The sequence below is a fragment of the Mustela nivalis genome, assembly GCF_964662115.1.
Source record: "Mustela nivalis genome assembly, chromosome: 13".
Lineage (NCBI taxonomy): Eukaryota > Metazoa > Chordata > Mammalia > Carnivora > Mustelidae > Mustela > Mustela nivalis.
In genome coordinates, this window is record NC_139032.1 from 13,675,861 (window position 1) to 13,698,340 (window position 22,480).

Consider the following 22,480-nt stretch of genomic DNA (forward strand, 5'->3'; position numbering starts at 1 on the left):
GGGCTTCCGGCATTTTTCTCGCTCCTCTTCACACCTTTGTCCTATCTTGGCCCCCCTGAGAAATCAACATAATCCGTTTGGTCGCAGAGCGGAGCCTTTCCCCCAGGTGAGGGGCTGTCATCACAGGATATTTAGGCGTTATTTACGATCTGTGCATCTGCCTTTTTTTTTTTTTAAAGATTTTATTTATTTATTTGACAGACAGAGATCACAAGTAGGCAGAGAGGCAGGCAGAGAGAGAGAGAAAGGGAAGCAGGCTCCCTGTGGAGCAGAGAGCCCGATGCGGGGCTTGATCCCAGGACGCTGAGATCATGACCTGAGCCGAAGGCAGCGGCTTAACCCACTGAGCCACCCAGGCGCCCCTACATCTGCCTTTTTTCACGTTCAGCTCGGTTGGATCACCTAAGCACACATGCAGAGGGATTTTCTCCCAGCTCCCCTGTTTCCTCCGCAAGGCGCTTTCTCTGACGGAACCTAATCCACCCTTTTACGGCCCTTGCAGTCACCCTGCTGTCCTTCCAGTGCCGTGTGCCACCAGTTGGTCTCTGCCGTCTAGCACGCTGCCTCAGAAATATCAGACTTTCCTGTCTCTATGCCACGGGGCTCGATCCTCGCTGCTCTAGGTCACCCAGGCACCACGCCAGCCCATTGACTCCACTCGGTGCTTTGAGTGGAGGATGGGCCTGGAGGTTTCCACTTCTCCATGGCACCCCCGTTGATTCTGATGCCTGCCCGGGATTGAGAAACACGGCTCTTGGTTCTGGGCTCGCGGAGCCCTGTCCTTTCTCCTGGAGCCCTGCCTGGGTCAGGATTCCGGTTCCCTGACCTCTGCCTTCAGGGGGCGGGGGAAACAGAAATATTTGTAAGGTCCCTATTGGGTCTCAGGTACTTTAAATATGTTCTTTCCTTTCATCTTCACAACACACTTATGCAGTACACATTGTTATCTTTATTTAGGGAGGGAAAACCAATTTCAGAGGGTCTGGATTATTTTCCCAAAGGTTCACAAGCCAGCGATGGCAGCCCAGGGTTTCAGCCTCCAATCTGCCAGCGTCGAGAGCCCTCTTACTTGAAAAAGTGTGGTCCCTGGGCCAACAGAATCAGCCTGACCTGGGACCTGTTAGAAATGCAAGTACTTGGGTGTCATCTCAGACCTACCCAATTTCCTTGGGGGTGGGGTCCAGAGATATTTTATCAAGCCCCCCCAAGGGATTCTGAGGCACCGTGAAGACCAAGACTATGTATTTCCTGCTATATTGTCTTGTCTCTTTTTCCTTATGTTTTAGTTTGGAAGAATTGCTGTATTTCTTTCCCAGAAATCCCAGTCTCGGCACATCGTGCCATTCCTCTCATATCTTTCTCAAGCAGTAGTTTCATTATGCACACTCTGCACATTTCCTTAGTGGCGTTCATGATATCTGCACCAGCAAGGGGCTCTAACCTAGCTTCAGGCTTTGCACCATCTTACCTCCGTCTCTTAAATCTTCCTTTGCACATTTTAAGACATGGAAGACACTGGGGCGCCTGGGTGGCTCAGTGGGTTAAAGCCTCTGCCTTCGGCTCAGGTCATGATCTCAGGGTCCTGGGATCGAGCCCCGCATTGGGCTCTCTGCTTGGCAGGGAGCCTGCTTCCTCCTCTCTCTCTGCCTGCCTCTCTGCTTACCTGTGATCTCTGTCAAATAAATAAATAAAATATTTAAAAAAAAAAAAAAGACCCTGACTTCCAGCCCCTTTTAAAACTTGGGAGTACACTTGTATGTGGCAGCGACGGCAGGGGGTGGGGGCAGAAGACACACACCCAGAGTGAAGTTTGATCACACCAGCTTCTTCATCACATGATACCCACCAGGGCTTGCAAATCCCTTCCTGTGGTCTGCTCCGAGTTCGGATTCACAGGTAAAGGAGTGCAAACGTCCACCGGCCTCGGGAAGTTTCATTTAACATTGAACTGTATCTCTTTAAGGTGAAGCAAGAGCGGGGAGCTTCTGGAACATGCATCGGCGGATTACACGCCCCCTCCCCCCCACGAACTAGACTCTCATTCAGGGCTGGATGATGTCCAAGTCAAACCAGAAACACCCCCAGGCCACTCTGCCAGAAGATTTGGGGTGGCCAACACCTCTCGCTGACTCTGCCTTTCTCTGGACATGCAGAAAGTCTGGGTTGCTCAGAAAAAACCTGATTACTCCGTACACCAGTTTGATCCGGCCTTCAAAAGAATGCTTCTGCTGTTCGGGCGACATTTGAGAAATGAATTTATTCCATTATCTTACCTTCATACATAATGCATAATGACTGGTGCAGGACTGGTGAAGGGTTAGCATTTTGGAGTTCAAAACACCAAAGTTTCTCTGGGTGGCCGAGGTATGGTTGTTAAATAGAATAAGAAGAAACAGGAGGTTGACAAGGGAAACTTAGTTTAGGGGTATTGATTGATTGATTAATTTTTTCCTATTACATTTAGCTTTCCTGATTTTTTTCTTCAATGCCCTCTCTTACCAGAATATTCCATGAATAAATATTAGGTTCTATCCCTGGGCCATCTATAGTGGTCATGTTATTCTGTTCCGTGGCACGCTCATGGGATTGTAGCCTAACTGGAATTACAGTTGGTAGAGGGAGATGCATTAGGTCCATTTATATCTTTCATCCTCCTTTTCTAAATGTATTCTCCCTGGATTAGAGTTCCTAGCTGTGAGTACTCTTGGGTCAGCTAAATACCAAAAAAAGAATTATGGATTCACCATACAGTGACCTTGCAAGAAGTATCAGGGCGGCTTAGTTTCAAATTCTGCTCGAATCTCCAATACATTCTTGATATATTTTGCTTAGCAGTTTGTCTTCTCATCACCCCTGTTTTCGCGGAGTAACAGCACAGAACCCTATCAATAGAAGCCAGTAATGGGGAGGGACTCAAAAGTCTAGCTGTTTTCATTAGTAAACTATTTGGGGGTAAGCGGTCCACATTTTACATTCTCATGCTCACAGCACTGTACATAAATCTGACTTCCCCCCACCCCTCGGGTTCAAGAGAATATTTTGGAGATGATGGGCAGAAAATAGAATTAGCAAAACAGTACTATCAATTTTCATGCTGAAAAGATTTAGAAGGAATGATGGCATCTCATACTTAACAATGAACATACAGGGATTTCTAGAAGTTGGCAAACTGTAAGAAAAACACATTTAGAAAATTGTACTATGATTTAATGTTCTGGCTCTACAGCTGATTCACTTGTATTTTTTTTGTTTTGTTTTGTTTTGTTTTTGTTTTCCCCTAAATATTTAAAATGAAATTTAAAGCACAGTTGATCTTGGCTTGGGTAGGCAGCCTGGATATTAACTGGGGATTTAGTTAATATCTAGAAGTTGATCTACTTCTGATGGTGGGAGCCAAATAGCCCCCTTGGAAGTTTCCAAGGATGTTGACTGGTCTTTTTAAATCCCTCTTCCTGCCTTTCTGTTAGTCTCTACCTGCTCTAGTTGTATGCTAATTTGCCACACAGGATTCTGATTTTATGGAATTGCTACCCTCAATGTATATGGGGAAAACAAAATTTAATAAAACCCTTGATTTTGAAAATCTTGAGTTTTTCATATTAGATTTTTGGAGGAGAAACATCATCTTAATTTATTTCTATTTTAATAATCTCCAAGGCTCGAGTGCCTGGGCAGCTCAGTCGTTAAGCATCTGCCTTTGGCTCGGGTTATGGTCTCAGGGTCCTGGGATCGAGCCCCAAGTTGGGCTCACTGTCTGACATGGGGCTCGATCCAGGCTCAGTAAACTCAAAGGCTCAGTAATTAAATACAAGTTATGGAATGCCCCTTTCCAATATCCTACTCGTTAAACGCATGTTAAACCTCAAAAATATTGAGTCAGTGGTCTACAATTTCCCATTCAAAACCTCCATAAAGCAGAGATAGAAATGTCCTTATTGTTTTTACAAACAGACAAAACCAGTAACAACAGCAAAACAATTTTTACACTTATTTCCAGGATGCTATGTTGGCCTTTGCGTGGGTTTTATTCATTAAACATGTTCTAATAATTTTTGTGGGTTTTTTATTTTTAAGATTTTATTCATTTATTTGACAGAATACAGCTAGGGAGGAAACACAAGCAGAGGTAGCGGGAGAGGGAGAAGCAGGCCTCCCGCTGAGGAGGGAGTCTGATTTGGGGTTTGATCCCAGGACCCCGGGATCACAAGCGAGTCGAAGGCAGACGCCCAACCACCAAGCCACCCAGACAGCTCATAATCTTTGTTTTTTTAAAAGTAGATAAAATAGCTTCACCACTTTAACCCCTTTGCCTCTGCCTCTCACCATACGACCATTAGCGGTCCCAAGAATGAGGGATGCACCCAAAATTCCCACTGAGTCCATTGTTTGACTACTCAACATCCCCTATGAGAAGTCTTATACAAGAGCTTTTGTTTCAGAATGAAGTACCAGGAAAAGTTTCCTTCCCCCAAGCAATGGTTTTTTTTTTCCTCCCAGGCAATAAGAACCATATAATTGAACATATTTTCCTTTGTGTTTGGCTGCCAGGAATCCCAGAGCCAAACTTTCAGTCCAATTTTCTATGGCCCACACATCTGGGTTCTTCCTTTCTCCTTGATATAGATCTTTGATCCTGACTTTCATTTATAGAAAAATATGCCATTATTAAAGAATTGCAGAAGTCTGAATAGGCTGCCTGAAATACTTATTGGTTATAAGTAAACCAATAAGTCAAATGTCCGAAAAACAATGCATTTTGGCCAGGAGATCACTTTGCAAACGGTCTTTCGGCTCCTAACCCAACCTGCAGAAACCTCTTTCATTTCTGGACACCTTTGCTGTGCATTTCCCACGTGCCAGAGACATGTGCTCCAGGCAGGGAGGTTTCTAAGTATTCACAAGGCTCGGTCTCTCAAATTCGAATAATGCAAAACAAAACGAATAAGCAGGTAAAGTGGCAATAAAAACGACTTGATGGAGGGGAGACTGGGGAAGCAACAATTCACTCTGCAGAGGCTTGAGAGATAAAGCGATTTTTCAAAGGCTGCAGTTGAGGGCAGGTCATTTCCAGCCGAGGAGGCTTCATGAAGAAAGCAGAATGTCACTGAATTACGGTGAGAAGTGACGAAACAGTGCTGTCGTGGAGCATTGTTAGTGAGTAATCGATTATCATTAATATTGGTCCCCGAGGAAGACAGGTTTATCTGGAGGTGAGTAATATTTTTAAAAAGGGACTTGGGGGAATTTCAACTGTTAATTTTTGGGGGAACCTCCATACCGTTTTCCACAGTGGCTGCACCAATTTCCACTCTCAGCAACGATGCATGAGGGTTCTTCTTCCTCCACGTCCTCACCATTTCTTAGTTGTTGTTGTTGTTGTTGTTGTTGTTGTTTTAAAGATTTTATTTATTTATTTGACAGACAAGCAGGCAGAGAAACGGGCAGAGAGAGAGGGAAGCAGGCTTCCTGCTGAGCAGAGAGCCCGATGTGGGGCTCGATCCCAGAACCCTGGGATCATGACCTGAGCCGAAGGCAGAGGCTTTAACCCACTGAGCCACCCAGACGGCCCCATTTCTTAGTGTTTTTTGATGCTTTCGCCATTCGGACAGGTGTGAGGTGATATCTCACTGTGGCTTTGATTTACATTTCCCTGATGAGTGACGCCGGTCACACCTTTTCGTGTGTCTGTTGGCCATCTGGATGTCTTCCTGGGAAAAATAAGCTTTTCCTTTTCCTGGATGGGAGAGTGTCATGGGGATTTCCTGAATGCCTCTGGATCATGAGTGGGCTATTTCTGACTTGGCAGTCAGAATGAAGAGAGCGAGCAAATGAGGAAAGGAGAAGACAAGACAAGAAGAAAAGGGAAGGAAAAACTGGTGACGGGGATGAGCTGTGTTTTCCTAATGTGGAGAGCGTGCATGAGGGTAAAGCCTTCCCAACAAAGAATTTCTCTGGATTAGATCTGACTGAAATTGGGAAGGGTGGTGTGAGTAAGGCATGGAAAGTTGTCAGTGGGGGAGCTCCTGGGTCAGACTGTTCCGCTGTTGGGCTGGAACGCAGTGGTCATTTGATGGGAACACAAACTTGGTATGATGCAGCCATCAAGCATTGTAACGTGTGTTGTGTAGGAGTAGAGCAGGTGGGGTGCAGGTGGACCGGGGTGGGGGGTGGGGGGGTTGGGAGGAGTGGGGGGGGATGGGAGGAGTCATGGCAGACCCTGGGGCTTGGCGGTATTGATGTTGGACTTCCACGCCACCACCCTGAACTGTTTGACTCTGGGAGCTAATTTACTACCTCAAGAAGAGCTGCTTGAGCAGAACCAGAGGGAAATTTCATAAACAGCAAAGGCAGGGATTCCTACTGGCTGTTTGCTTTTGGAAACAGTTTACACAAGGGCTGATTTCGACATGCACTAATATATACAGTCTAGTTGGCGTTTTACATGGAAACTTTAATAAACAGTTCTAATTGTTGCTTCATTTACATAGATTAGAGAGTGCCACAGGCCCATGTATTAGGGCTTAGGGATTTGGGGGTCATTTAATGGAGATGCTGGCTTTATTCAGATAAATAACCAATTTTAGGGAATCCTGGTAAAGTTAACCTGTTATGAAGTAAGCAGTTTTTAAAAAATTTTTACTCTTTTGTAAAAGAGTGGCCTTCCAGAGGCCTCTCTATTTAAGCAGTGATGTAATAGCAAGGCTTGGAGACACCTGAAATGCCCATTGGTAAGGAACAGATTATATAAAGTAGGTCTATCCATAAAATTAAATATGCTTCTTTATTTTTTTATTTTTTTTTTAAAGATTTTATTTATTTATTTGACAGAGAGAAATCACAAGTAGATGGAGAGGCAGGCAGAAAGAGAGAGGGAAGCAGGCTCCCTGCCGAGCAGAGAGCCCGATGCGGGACTCGATCCCAGGACCCTGAGATCATGACCTGAGCCGAAGGCAGCGGCTCAACCCACTGAGCCACCCAGGCGCCCCAATATGCTTCTTTAAAATAGTGAGGCTTGTAATACTAAGACACACTGCCTAAGATGTATGTTTAAGCTCAGAAAGAAGATGAAAAACAATGTGCAAACATTGGTATCCCAACATTTGTGTTTTTAAAAAAAGAGGGAGCTGGGAAGTGTCTGGCTCACTCAGTCGGTTAAGTGTCTGACTCTTGATTTTGGCTCAGGTCATAGTCTCAGGGTCACGAGATGGAGTCTTGCATGGGGCTCCGCCCTGGGCGTGGAGCCTGATGGAAGATTCTCTCTCTCCCTCTGCCACACCCCCACCTTTCTAAAAATAAATAAATAAATAGAGGAGTCCTATATACAGCTATCACTAAATATGCCCAGTATTTCTCTGGAAGCCACAGAAGAAGCCCGTGACAGTGGCTGGCCCTGGGGAGGGAATATCAGAGATCGGAGTAGGAAGGAGAGTTAATTTCTCACTGCATTTCTTTTCATTCTAGACAGTCTTCACTTGAGTTTCTTTCACTCTTGTCCAGTGGCTTGAACTTGCTTTCCACCTCTTTCTGTGATTCAGTAAAAGAGAACCCCTGTGTCAACATCAGACGGGGGAGCTTTGATTTTCCTGTCCTATTTGATGTGGATTTATCCCAGATTCCCCCACAGCCTGGGGTCAGGGCGGGTATTGACTGACCTTGGCATGAAGTTACACTGTTGTTGTTGTTTTGTTTTGTTTTAAAGGCTCTTCTTTAAATTGATGAATGAGAAGAACTCCCTCCTTCTGTGTGAAAGTGGGGTGGATCTCATTCACCACTTATCCCTGTGGTTAGGTACTGTTGTATAGTCTGTGTACTGTGCAACCACTTGTGGTGGTCCTAAACTCGGTCAGCTTGTTAGCAAGACTGTGAATTCCAACCCCCTCCCTTGGCATATCACTAACAGAAAGCTAGAGCTCTAGGTAGCTCTTCCCTACTTTTCCATTTGTCTTTACAGTCTTCAGGGTGACCAAGTCCAAGGAACTATTGTAAGTCAGTATGGTGAATGATAAGAGTATCATAGAGAAGTATCTGTGAAAGACTTCCAAAGAATAAGGAGGAGGCCATTTGCTCTGCATGGTGATGGTTGCAACAGCTGAAGTAGTCTAGGTCAGCGGTTCTCAACTAGGGCCCTCTGAGGACACTTGGGCAAAGCTTGGAGACCTTTTCGGTTGCCTCAGATGGGAATGGTGGTGTTACGGGCATCTACTGGATGGAGACCAGGGACGCTGTTGAACACCCTAACTAGGCACAGGACATGGTGTCTCCCTCCCCCCCCCCCGCCACCCCCTGCCCCCCCCCCCACCCAAAGAATCATCTAGCTCCTATGTCAGCAGTGCTGCTATTGAAAAGCCTGGTCATATGCTGTGCAGACAAATAACTTAAAAAAAAAAATCCCAGTGGTTTCACCGAGCAACTAATTAATCTGTCCAACATGGGTTAGCAATGCAGCCCTGCTCATCCTGGTCCCTGCAGGAAGTCTGGCTGAGGGGAGATTTATTTCCAAGTGGGCTTCCACCATTTCTGTGACAGGGAAGGGAACTCAGCAGGTCACACAGTAGATCTTAAAGCTTCTGCCCAGAATTGGCACACACGTTTCCCAGTCACATTCCATTGGCCATGATCTAGCCCATACGCCATGCCTAAATTCAGAGCAGGTGGGACATGCACTTCCATCTCATTCCAGAAGGAGGACAGAGGGGAAATGATTGTGAACTGCGCTCAGGACTCTCGCACTGATGGTAGCGGTGCAGTGACTGAGGATTCAAAGAAGGCTTCTGTTCTTGTCACCTGTTGCTGCCTAACGCATCAGCCCAAACTTAGGCGCTGAGGACAACAATCCTTTAATTTGCTCCTGGAGCTGAAATCGGGATGGGGCTGGATGGAAACAGCTCATCTCTACACCACGTGGTGTCATCAGGGGCAGCATGAAAAGTGGGGGCCAGGCATGTCTGGCAGTTGGTGCTGGCTGTGGACCATGACCTCAGCGGTGACGGTCAGCTGGACCACCTACACAGGCCCTCTACGTGCGGCTGCTTGGCTTCCTCACAACATGGTGGCTGCGGTCCAAGGCCCAGAGTCGACGCTGCCAGTTTCTTAGAGCCTGAGTCTGGCAACTGGCACAGTGTCACTTCATATTCTGCTCATCAAGGAGTTTCTAGAGCCCGAATTTGAGGGGAAGGAACACAGACCACGTTTCAACAGAAGGGAGGTCACAGAATCCGGGGGCCATGTTGCAAAGCCGCTTCCCAGGTCGGAGTCGGGGATGAAGAGATGGAAAGTTTTTTGTTTTTTTTTTAAATTTTATTTATTTATCTGTCAGAGAGAGAGAGAGTACACACAAGCAGGCAGAGAGGCAGGCAGAGGCAGCGAGAGAAGCAGGCTCCCCGCCGAGCAAGGAGCCCGATGCGGGACTCGATCCTAGGATCCTGGGATCATGATCTGAACCAAAGGCAGTGACTGCTTAACCAAATAAGCCACCCAGGCGTCCCGGGAAGATTTCTTCAGGTGCAGTTTGGGGAACGAGCATGAGCCCAGGCACATCAGAGCTATATTTATTCAAGCTTTTCAGCTGGTCCTGCTTCATAGCTACTACACCTAGTGCTGACATCAACCTTGTAAAAACGTCTTGCTCCAGCTCTGCCATATATATCAAATACGTGGAGGGGAACTGCAATCTGGGTTTATTCTGATTTAATTATTGACGATTAAACATCACTCATTTTCATGCAAACAAATTAAATTATTAAAAAAAAATAAGGCTCCCCAAGTTGTCTTTTAGATATTTGTTTCTGTAATAATAGTTTATTGAGTTTACCGCAGTTTGGGGAGTTAGTATATTAGTGGCATCGACTCTGCTTTGGATTCATTTTGCTTTGAGCTTCGTGGTTCCATGAGGACTTCAAAGCCAACTGGACCTGACCTGAAGCACTTCTTTCAGGAACAAGATGAGGTAGGGGTGGAGGAGTAGCATGAAAGGGTCATGATCCTTCTGATGTTGAGAATGACTACCAATAGCCACGTGTGTTCCTATCTCTCCCGAGTCAATCCTAACAGCATTGTGTCTTTCAAGGTCATCCAAGTTGAACTTCCTAATTTTGCCCAGGAAGAAAAGGAGAAAGAGAAAGTGACCTCTTGGGGTTTTGACTCACTCTGGATCAGTAGGAGGAAGGGCAGCTAGTGGAACTGGACGGGGACCCACTGCTAAACTACAGGGAATTGAATGCCCCACCCCCCCCTGCGTTTGAGCTGGAGGGAGAAAAGCTTCTTAGCGTCTGCTGCTCTGCCTTCTCTTGTGACCTCTGTCATAGCCCTGGGCTGCGTCTACTCCACATCCCAAGGCCTGGACCATTCCATCTGGCCTCTGATTATGCACTGACAGCTGCCTTTCTCCTCATCCTTTGTTCTCACTCCTTTGAATCTAAGGGGGAGTTGACCCACTGATAGCATTTGAATTTAGCTCATGAAAAATTCTATAACAAGTGTTCTTGACAGTTTGATCTCTGGCTTCTCCCACACATTTGCCCTTTATACCCTGAGAGCCATAAGCTTCATTTCCTTGGAGCAGATTGTGATTTCAATGGAAAGGAAATAACTGTGTGGCCTTCAAGCTGAGCCAGTTCTAACAAGGACCAAACAAAGCTGAATCCTGAGCGAGAAAGCTCAGGCTTGGGATCCGGCACTAGAAATCTCTCCTGCTGAACGGCTTGGAGGTTAGAAAATCCCTGACCAGCGTTCAAAACCCAGCCACACCTTTTACCAGCTGTGTGAGCCGAACAAGATGCTTAAACTCTGTAGATTCAGTGTCCCCTTATATTAAGGAGAACGTTCATTAGTTCATTAGTGCCCATCTCAAAGAGTTGTCCCATCAGTTAGTAAATATTTGTTAGTGCATCCCGTGCACACAACTTCTATAGTTTACAATCCAGGGAGGAAGAAAAACAGGAGTAAAATAATCACAAATAAGTATAAAATTGAAGGTAAATAAATCCATGAGCCATAAACTCCTAGATCAGGACTTTCTGGAGTGAGATGAGACAAATCAGTACGCAGTCCACCCTGCTCTTTCCACGACAAAGCGCTTAGGAAAGACTTCCCAAGCAAAGGCATGGGCGCTGGAGCGCAGATAACAGAATGATTATGAGGAAGGTTATCGAGCAAAGGGGTAACACAGAGCAATTTCGGGCAGGACAGCAAGCGGTACAGATGAATATAAACCAGGAGAAAGCACGGGCCTGCCTGGGACTGAAGACGGACATCAGCGCGGTAGAACCCAGCGGGCAGTGAGTGAGGCTTTGAATGCCGGGATGAGTTCACAAGCTTGCCTCTTGGGTGGCAGGACTGTGGGCTTGACCCTGGCTGGTTTTAGGTCATTGCAGGACCAGATTTGCATTTGAAAAGATCAGCCGGGCTGCGGGTTGGAATGTTTCTTAGTCTCGGCCTTTAAAGGGAAGCTCTCAAAGAATTAACCTGGTCCCACCCCCCCAGAGATTCTGCGGTCCTCGGTTTCCTGTGGATCCCAGTAGATTACAGTACTTGGCAGGGTTGAGCTTTGTCCTGAAAGGAGGCTTTCATTGATGCGGGGAAGAAAAATTATAGAAGTGCCACAGCAGCTCAGATCAGAAATGATCAAACAGGTTCCCGGCAGAGGCAGGAGGCCTGTGGGTCTAGGACAGTGGTTCTTCAAGTGTGCTGGACTTGCAGCCTCCCGGAGGGCTGGTTAACATGCTGATTTCTGGGCCCCTGGATTCAGCAGGACTGCGGTGGGGCCCGAGAATTTGCATTTCTGACAAATTCCCTGGATATGCCTGCCAATGTGGCTAGCTTGGAGACCACACTGGGAGAACAGAATCACTGATCTAAAGAAAAAAAGGTCGGATTTGGCGGATGAAATGAACAGGATTTGGTGGCACATTGTCATGCCGCTAAGTGTAAAGGACGATTCAGGAACTCTTTTCTGTTTTCTGAGTTTTGCAAGGGGACGTATGGCCCAGTCCTGTTCACAGGGTTTCAGGGAACAGGTGATCAAACCAGAGAAGACCATGAATTCAGCGCTGCGTGTGTATTTGAGTGTGACTTCGAAAGAATGGAGTGGCTATATCCAGTAGGGACAGACATAGGAACTCAGAGGGAGGGTGATTAGAGATATAAGTTTGAGGGTCATTGTATAAATGCTTCTTGAAGCCAAGGACTTACCAATGGGCTCCTTTAGTTCTCTTCCTTTCTTTCGTTCTCATCCTCTGTTTGAAAGCTCTGGCTTCTCTCTCTCTTGGTCTCTCCTAAGTGCCATAAGCCTTCCAGCCTCCAGGCCTTCTTTTTTTTTTATTTTTTATTTTTTTTAAATATTTTATTTATTGACAGAGAGAGAGAGATCACAAGTAGGCAGAGAGGCAAGCAGAGAGAGAGGAGGAAGCAGGCTCTCTGCTGAGAAGAGAGCCCAATGCGGGGCTCGATCCCAGGACCCTGAGATCATGACCTGAGCCGAAGGCAGAGGCTTAACCCACTGAGCCACCCAGGCGCCCCCCCCCCCCCTCCAGGCCTTCTTATCTGCTGTTCCTTCCGTCTGGGAGAATACCTCCTGCTCCCCCTTCCGTAACTCAGCTCCGTTCCCTCCTTCCGATCCTCCCCCCTCCCCCTCCCCAGCTTCGTCCTGTGTGGCATTAACAATCCGGTGCCTTTGTTTCTTCCTGTAGCATAAGTCAGAGTTGGGGGCTGTGTGTTTACGCGCGCGATTATTGGCTAAACCGTCGTCTCTCCCACGACACCCTCAGACCACACGAGCGCTACCCGAGGGCTTGGCTCAATATCTTTCACTTAGGAAAACCCTCTGAGACCCTTGATGAGTGTCCGGCATGTCAGTCACGGAGACCGTAGCTGCCTTAAGCAAGTGGCGATTTCTCAGGAAGAGGGAGAAACTGGTGAGTTTTGTGAAGCTGTTCATTCTGTGGGAAGTTTTGCAGGACTCCGGGTGTGTGAACCGGCCGCTGCGCCCTCTGGTGGAAGCAAGCGATGCAGCAGCTATGCTCGTGCAGACGGGGGTCCTTGTGGCTTCAATATTGCCCTCGGAGAAAACTCATTTCTTTTCTTTTTTTTTTCTTTTTTCTTTTTTCTTTTTTTTTTAAGATTTTATTTATTTATTTGACAGAGAGAAATCACAAGTAGATGGAGAGGCAGGCAGAGAGAGAGAGAGAGAGAGGGAAGGAGGCTCCCTGCCGAGCAGAGAGCCCGATGTGGGACTCGATCCGAGGACCCTGAGATCATGACCTAAGCCGAAGGCAGCGGCTTAACCCACTGAGCCACCCAGGTGCCCCAGAAAACTCATTTCTTACACGTAAAAAATAAGAGTAGGGGCGCCTGGGTTAAGCCTCTGCCTTGGGCTCAGGTCACGATCCCAGGGTCTTGGGATCCAGCCCTGCATGGGGCTCTCTGCTCAGTGGGGAGCCTGCCCCCCCCCCCCCACTCCACCACCTGCCTGCCTCTCTGCCTACTAAGTAAATTTTACTAGAGGCAAGACAGACGCTCTCTCTCTTTGAGACATCCAGTTGGAGAAAATGGGATATTTATGGAAAATAGTGTTTATTTTTCAAGAAGAGAAGCGTTGGAATTGAAAGTGGCTTGTTGAAAGGACTCCTGTGGAAATAAGGAAGTTAGACGTCAACGCCCAAAGTCAGAATCAGGAAAAGAACAGGACTATAGCTGGGCTTCCCAGACTGCTTTGCATTTTGTAACTGGCCATTCAGTGAGGATATTGCTCATCTCTTAGGAGCCGTCTGTCTCCTAAGCCCTGCAGTGTCAGCCGTGGGTGTCAGTTACTTTCTCCCTTCCTTGCTCACCCCTGGGGCCCTTCCTCTGCAAGGGGCGAGGTGTCACTAACTGATTATGACAGTAATTCGAGCTGTGCAATTCGGTGGTCTGAGAATGTGCATAATTATTATTTTTCTTTGTGATTTCTCTTATAATGGAGAAGTAGAGGAAGGAGGGAGAGAATCTCAAGCCGACTCACTGAGAGTGGACCCTGACCCTGACCTTGATCCCACGACCCTGAGCTCAAGACCTGAGCCGAGATCAAGAACAGGGGTACTTCCTGTACCGAACCGCTCGGTGCCCCTAAGCCAACTATTCTTGCCACTACCATTAGACTTACTGAAGGACATGAAGCCAAATGGGTTGATTCTGGTCAGGCACTTCCCTGGATATGATGTCCCTATCAGACAGAGCTTTTGTATCTGGCTACTTCGTAGACCCCTGCCCAGACTGTGTATTGTTTGCTCAAGAGTCTGGTGTCCGCTCTTCTTCCTCTCAGAAATGACCATTGTTGGGTCTCATATAGTACAGAACATAATCGCTGTATCAATTAAAGTGGCTTTCATTTGAATAGGCTTAAGGGGAATTTATTTCTTGTAAACTAGAAAGTCCAGCATTAGAGTGGCCTTCCGGTGAGGGTTGGAGCCAGTGGTCCAATGCTGTCAACCCCCCCCTTTTTTTTTTCACTTCACGTGATATCTGCAATGTTGGCTTCACCTTCTTTTTTAAAGATCTGTTTATTTGAAAGAGAGAAAAAGCATGAGCAGCGAAGGGGCAAAGGGAGAGCGAGACAAGACAAGCAGACTCCCCATTGAGCATAGAGCCCGACACAAGGCTTGATCCTAGGACCCTGAGATCATGACCTGAGCCAAATCCAGAGTTGGATGCTCAAGGGACTGCACTACCCAGGCTGTGGTGGCTTTGTCTTAAGTTTGCTCTCCCTTTAGGCCCTCCTCCAGGCTTACCTGTCTCCCTTTGCCTAAAAACACATCAATTTTTTCTCCATTTCTTCTTTTAAGGGCCCTGGGATGCTGATGACTCAAGGCCAAGGCTTGTAATTGCTTCTTATTCAAGTCCCATCACCCCAGAAACTGGGTAATAGTTTTTCCAATCTCTAAAAGGAGATAGTGTTCCCATTGACTGAGAGTCATGGCTTATTTGTACATAGAAGACCAGGTAAAGAGTAGATGCTAGAATTCTCAGGAATCTCTGAAGTGGGGACATCTCACGGGGCCAAGGGAGCAGATGTGCATTGCATTTAATTATTCATGTAGGTGTTTATTTAATTTAATTTTGCCTGCTAAAGATGGAAGCTAGTTTATTTGAATGCAACATAACAAATGCAATGAAAAGCACAAATCTTGAGTGTATAGTTTGATGAGTTTTGCCAGTGTGTACACCAGTGTAACTAATACCCACATCAGATAAGAGAGCATTTTTAGCCCTTTAAATGCCTCTTCCTGGTCAGAACATCTTTCAAGGTATTTACTTTTGAAGAGAATGAGAACTGTGTCAAAGCGAAAGCATGGAGAACAACAAAATGTCCCCCAATGCGTATATCCTCCTTATATTTATCACCGAGACCCCATGATAATAAAGATTTTGCCACACAGTATTCATTGATTCCCCTTCCCTGGACGTGTGCATTAAGTATTTTAAGCAAATCCCAAAGTATCACATCATTCTGTTTTTATATGCATCTCTGAAAACATGGAGACTTTCTCTTTTTTTAAGATTATATTTATTTATTTGACAGAGAGATAGAGGGCACAAATAGGCAGAGCAGCAGATAGAGAGAGAAGGGGAAGCAGGCTCTCTGCAGAGTACGGAGCCTGATGTGGGACTCAATCCCAGGACCCTGGGATCATGACCTGAGCTGAAGGCAGAGGCTTAACCGACTGAGCCACCCAGGCATCCATGTGGAGACTTTCTTCATTAGCTATAGGTACTACTATTATCCATGAATAAATGATAAGTCCTTGGAGTCATTTAACATACATTACATGTTCCAGTCTGTCCAATTATCTTTGTATAACTTATTTGTTTGAACTGGAATTCGATCAAGATCCAAAGCAGTCATCTCTAATCTTTCTCTTTCTCTGTGTTTCTCTCTCTTTTTCTCCTTGTCATTGACTTGTTGAAGATGCTGGTGAGTTGAGCTGTAGAATGTCCTACCTTGTGGATCTGTCTGTTTCCCAGAGCTGGTGTCTGACTTGGTCCTCCAGCGGCCATTCGTTTTATCAACCGGAAGTAAGCTCCAAAGGTTTAATCCAGTCCAGGTTCAGATTTCTACAAGGATATGATGTTGTGTCTGTCACAGTGCACCACTCCACGAGCTCCATCCTATCTGGCTGTTCCACTTTCATGATACTGACTCTTGAATTCAGATATTCATCACCTGACCTCCATTTCCTTATCAACCTTTTATTGAGTGGTTTCCACATTAGCTTGAAATATTTGCTCTACAAATATTTATCAGGGCTGCGACTGAGTACCTTTCCTGTAGGAGATACTGGGGTTTAAAAACGTGGGAAAGGAACCGATGGCTAACAAGTATTAAGACTGTTCGTGTATCCTCAGCCTATCAGTGTACCCCCCCAAAATTGGGGGTGCCTATTTTTGGAGATTTCCCCACCAGGGGAGAGTGGGAATGACAAATGCGATGGGATCCCAGTGCTTCCCTCCTGTCTAATTAATCCAATTACCTTTCCTTCCTCCTCTGTTTCTCATGCTGCTCCTTCCCATTCATTTTCCCATCACTTGGCCCTCATGCTGTGTCAGTTAGACCAAGGATCCGTGCTGGCGGTGTGGTGCGCTCCACTCTCCGTGTTTGTGTGCTGCGGTGCTTCACGGTGGCTCTGGCTTCCCAGCAGATCATACAACAATCTCATTTTGTCAAAGAAAACTGAGTCGCAGAAACCGGGTTACTCATCGAAGTTCGGCCCGAATAAGAAATGACCATTTCATTGAAAGTACCAAGGATCCCAGCTTCTGCCAAGCAGCAGAGATTCTTCTAGGAAAAAATTCAGAAACCCGTAGAGGAAATCTGCACCAAAGCCCACCTCATAAGGAATTGTTTACCTTGTGTCCTCGGGGAAACTCGGGATAATAGACATTTAACAAAGTCGTTTTGGGGCAGCTTGAAGCAGCTAAGAGCTGTATTTCTGTAGGTCTCCCTTGCGGAGTTCAAATGCTAAGGGCTTTCCTTCCACCTTGAAGAAAATACATTACTAACTGGAGAGAAATGATAGTTGAAATAATAGGAGGAAAAAAAGAAAGGACAAACCACTAGAGTCTCTGGAAGGCGCCGCGTGTGAGACAGCTGACTGTCCAGGGCTTGTAAGTGTACAGCATGGAAAGATCTCGTTCCGACTTCATTTCGTGCGTGTGGAAGACACACCAGCCACCAGCAACCCTGGTAAATATTTGTGGTTTCGAATTTCACAAACTCCTACACCGTCGGCTTAGCTGCTCCTGTGACAGAGCGTTGGTGACAAGGATCACAAAACTCCCATGTGGGAGCCTTCTCAGATGACAAGATGTGGGATTCCTAATCGGACAAGCTTATTAGCAAAGACTTTCGGCCGCTGCCTCTCTGGAGAAGCACGTTTTACATCTGTAACGGGCCAGAGTTCTGGCCACCGAGTTTTCTTCCTGCTCAGAGAAGGAAGGACAACACAGTGGCCTTCACGTGGGGTGAGCGAAGTGTCCTGGCCAAGCGGGTCAGCAGGACACACGAGTGCACATCGGCTCCGAAAGACTCAACTCTGGAGTCCCCAGGCTCTGTGACCGATTTCGGTTTCTGGAAAGAGAAGGGCCACCTTGAGGGCGTCTGGTGTTTCCCCTCCCGCAGATGAAGACTGGGGACTGGTAGTCGCCTTGTGCAGCAACTGCATACACGGTCACCCTTTCCAAGCCTCGCCCACGAACGAGGCCCTGGGGATAAAGATGGGTTAGCACTTGGTATGGGCGGAGAGAGAGAATGCACTGATGGTGATCCCCAGATGGAGAGGCCACCGGGCCTCTGATGTTACCGGGATCTGTGCTGGGTGGGTTCTGTTTGGCTCCCATCACGGGCATTAATGGTGATCACAACAGCATGAGTAGGGGGGCCCAGATGTCACTGCACAGCCTCTGTTTTCTGTCTTCTCCGGGATCTCGGCACTTTCCTGGGGACAAATGTCAATGCAGACCTGCCTCCTCCTTCATGCTACGGCGAGAATCCACTCCGTGTTCCCGGCCTCTCATTTCAAGGTCCCTTTTCTTACTCCATGCTGAACCAAATGCCGTGCGCATCCCCCGTTCTTGGAATGACATGAAAATAACACCCTCATGGGGCATTTATGGGTAACAGGTTGGAGAGCACAGATGGGCTTTATATCCTAGCAGAGCAAACATCTTAAATGGAAAATGGAAACAAAACAAGACAAAATAATCCTCAGCCCGGGCTGTGTTGCTTTCTTATTATCTCTTTGTGTGCTCTTTGACGTCTATAGACTCCCCCTCGGAAACGCAAGTAGACTCCTCTGTTTGATGTCTGCTCTGGGACTGTCCTCTTTTCCAAAGACAGGGGAGTGTGCTCTTTCTCCATGAACCCTCTGCTGTTGGTCCTCATCTCCGTCTCCGTGTCACCAGTCCCTGTGATTGAAAGGGGACCACCGAGGGACTGACTGTGTATGGACATAATTTATTTCCTCTCTCTGTTCTTCCAACTTGGAAGACAGATTCAACTGTCTTCCGACTGAATGAAAAACAAGTTTGTTTCTCTTTTTTTTCCCCCTACGATACTAGAAGAATAACGTAATGGAGCATTGTGAGGTGTCGATTGTTCTCTGTTATCTATTATTACTAATATCTGTGTCTGCCTCCCAAAGGTTGCTGAAAAGTGTAGCAAATATAGTGGACACAGAGCTCTGATAATAGAATTACTGAACTCCTCAAGGCCAAGGGCCTGGTTTTAGGTCATGAGATGAATCCTGGCCTTATTATTGTTTAGAAGGTCAAATGGGTTTCAGGGTCTTCATCAATGAACCATATAGAAGGGGTTCTGGGAGGGAAGAAGATGAGGTCTTTTGGGGGAGAGCAGAATTCATGGTCTGGAAACTGTCTCTCCCTACTTTCTTCCCACAGGGGAGAGGAATTGGATTTGTTCCTCTCCTCGTCCTGTATACTTGGGGATTCCAGAGCCATGTTTCCTCCTCCCTGCTTGCTTGGGTTCTGACAGCGATCTCCGTATAAAGTTGCTTACTGATGGACCAGCATAGTGAGGGACACTGTTTAGGCAAGGTGAAAGGGACAGCAGAGACACGGCTTAAGTAGAAGAAGGACTACCAGAGGACACCCATCATTTCATTTGCAAAGATAATGGGATTTCCTCCATTAAGTGAATGCCGAAGAAGGTAGATGGGGTGAAAGCTTTCTCGCAGATATCTCCCCAAAACAGAGGACCGGTGGGTGTGTGGATCTCAGTTTCAGAAACTCTGCAGATTAGGGGCACCTGGGTGGCTCAGTTGGTTGGGCATCTGCCTTCAGCTCAGGTCATGATCCCAGGGTCCTGGGAATCAAGCCTCTTAACGGGCTCCCTGTTTAATGGAGAGTCTGCTCTGCTTCTGAGTAAGGGACACTCAGTGCTCCGTAGGCAGAGAGAGAGAGAGCTTGTGATCATAGAAAACCCCAAAACCCCAAAACATGGAAGTGTAGGGGAACAAAACCCTAGGTAGATCACCCTGCCTTAGGCATGTGGGTGGGTGTCCTTTTTATGATTACCTATGACCAGCAAAGAGTTACCAGACCCGAAAAAGGGAATAAGCCATTGAATCTGTTATCATAGTCTTATCACTAATCCTTGCTCAATGGTGGTATCAACAGAGATGTTAGAAGGATTTCAGGTCCCGGGCTAGCTTTCTATAGAAGAGCAACCCTGGATGCCCTCCGTGGCGACCCTTCTCACTCTGAGAGCTTTTTCTGTATCTTCCCTTACTACACTTCTATCACTTTCCTCACTCTCCGTTGTCCGCAGGATTCATTTGACTCTGTGAGACAAGAACCTAGTTCTCCCGCTTCACTTCTGCCCTTCCCCTCCACTCATGCCTTCTCTCTCAAATAAATAAATAAAATCTTAAAAAAAAAAAAAAAAAGGAGGAGGAGCCTCAGCCCTCTCAGAACCAGCAATAGGGAACTGTGGATAGATTTTTCAAGGCTGACAGTGAGGAGCTGGGTATTTAACGGGGATCGGGAAGGGTGAGGGGTGTCACTGTCCTTCCGTACACGTGTATCCATTATTCCCATTCACTGAAACACTGGAAATGTATCTCTTGCCCTAAGGGAAATGGCTGTAGACACAAGAGGATCCTAAACCGCCCGAACAAATAGGATATTCTCAATTTGCAATTCACTCAAGGTGTTGTGACTCCTAAGCATTAAGGCTCCAGGGAATGGACTGGCTCAGATGGCTGGCTGGGGTGTTCCAGCCACCCTGGGCCAAATGCTTCAGGCTGAATGATTTAGCAAGAAGAAAATAGCAAGGGGCACAGAGCAAAGCCAAGCTGAGAAGCGAAAGTGTCTTCTAAATGCCCATCTGAGAACTTGTGAAACAGTAGCAGGGCGGTGAGGGAAGTCAGATGGAGAGTGGGGGGCTGGGAAAGAAAAATAATTACCACGATTCTGGAGCCAGGATCACTGCGTCGGCCGACGGATGTGGGGTCAGCTGTTTTAAACTGCTACACCCAGCTGACTTTGCCGCTTTGACTTCAATCTTGAAGCTATAAAGCTCATGACTTAGAGCCTGGGGTAAAAATTGGGAGTTTCAATCTAATATCACCTAACTAATTTAGTAAGTTTGGGGCCAGAATATTAGATTTTTTTTTTTTTTTTTTTAAGAAAAAATTTTTAGAAAAGGCAAAAGGCAGAGCTCGGAGAGGGAGAATCTTAAGCAGGGTCCACGACTCTGAGATCCCAACCTGAGCCGAAACCTAAGCGTCGGACACTTAACAGCCTGAGCAACTTGGACGGTCTGGGGTCAGGCTATCTTAAAGAAATGCATTTTTGTGTCTGTCAGAAGACAGTGGTGACAATAGGATGTTCTGTCTTGGACATGGCTTCTGCTAGGGGAGGATAACACTGGAATCTTGGAAGTGGCAGAGCTTCTGGAAATTCAAAGATGTGGGTGCTTCCACGGGTGAGATCGCTGGGCTTTCCTGGGCTGATCTCAGGCTCACACACAGATCTTGCATTTTAGACCCATGAGAAGTCTTTTTTTTTTTTTTTTTTTTTAATTTTTTTATTTTTATTTTTTTTTAAAGATTTTGTTTATTTATTTTACAGACAGAGGGAGAGATCACAAGCAGGCAGAGCAGAAGGCAGAAAGAGGGGGGAAGCAGGTTCCCTGCTGAGCAGAGAGCCCGATGTGGGGCTCGATCTCAGGACCCTGAGATCATGACCTGAGCCGAAGGCAGAGGCTTTAACCCACTGAGCCACCCAGGCGCCCTAGACCCATGAGAAGTCTTAATTTACTAAGGGTCTCTTTGGTGCTGGCCTTTACACCAACTGTTGGAAAAGCAAAAAGGAAAACGGGCTTCTCAATGTCGTTGAAAGTGAAGTACAAGTCTTGTGGAGATCCAGACGTTCAAACGATTATGAGCAAGAGGTAGAAATGACCTCCAGAGGAAGCTCTTCCTCAGGAAGAGTCAGGAAGCTGACTTCCTGCTGACGGAGGGAGGGCTCTATGGAGGCGGTGTTAACTTCAGGATTGAAGTCCATGCCTCAGGTCGACCAGATGCCAGATTACAAAGGCTCTCACTTGCCAGGTTTAAGGGAGCCATTTAAGTCTTTTAAGCTGTACAGTGACATAATTAAATGGGCACTTTAAGGAAGTCTCTATGATAGTATTACAGGGTAAAGTGACAAAATTCTACACTTTGGTACATTTAGTTCTAAGTAGTGATTTTACCTTTAATTGTGTCTACACCTTCTTGACTCTCTTCAAGCAACAGAACGTACAGACTTAGAAACCCTATTAGAAACCCTATTTTACACCCCAGCACCTGGCTCTGTCACTGACTCAGCGCATGCTTGTGCTCCAATCTTAGAGTCGTATGACACTGTTCATGGAAATAATTAAGACTAATGCAGTAGGGGCACCTGGGTGGCTCAGTGGGTTAAGCCTCTGCCTTCGGCTCAGGTCATGATCTCAGGGTCCTGGGATCAAGCCTCGCATCGAGCTCTCTGCTCAACGGGGAGCCTGCTTCTCCCTTTCCCACTCCCCCTGCCTGTCTCTCTCTCTGTAAAATAAATCAATAAAGTCTTCCAAAAAAATTAAAAAAAAAAAAAAGACTAATGCAGTAGGCTGTGTGCCTGCCAGTGTACAATCTCCTGACGACCACCAACACCGTAGGCTCTCCTTCCTTTATTTATTTTTTTTAAGGTTTTATTCATTTATTTGACAGAGAGAGAGAGAGATCACAAGCAGGCACAGATGCAGGCAGAGGCAGAGTGGGGGGAAGTGAGGGGGTGGGGGGAACAGGCTCTCTGCTGAGCAGGGAACCCAGTGCGGGGCTCCATCCCAGGACCCTGAGATCATGACCAGAGCCAAAGGCAGAAGCTTAACCCACTGAGCCGCCCAGACACCCCACTCTCCTTTCTTTAAATGAGCTTTTCCACTGTATCTTGGGCCTTACAAAGTAGA

The 22,480-nt window shown here is 46.6% G+C and overlaps 1 protein-coding gene and 1 long non-coding RNA gene across 5 annotated transcripts in view; one reads left to right on the forward strand and one right to left on the reverse strand.

Annotated features, from left to right (window-relative positions):
* Positions 1 to 22,480, forward strand: part of TMC1 (transmembrane channel like 1) — a 387,473-nt gene that overhangs the window by 178,164 nt on the left and 186,829 nt on the right. The window lies entirely within an intron of this gene.
* LOC309846940 lies at positions 6,431 to 12,308 on the reverse strand. Of its 2 annotated transcripts, XR_014302205.1 has the most exons (3): positions 12,190 to 12,308; positions 6,994 to 7,286; positions 6,431 to 6,776 (listed from the first exon to the last, which is right to left on the reverse strand). It is a non-coding gene; the product is annotated as an uncharacterized lncRNA (long non-coding RNA). The 2 variants fall into 2 exon arrangements; XR_014302206.1 differs by lacking the exons at positions 6,431 to 6,776; positions 6,994 to 7,286 and adding an exon at positions 9,765 to 10,085.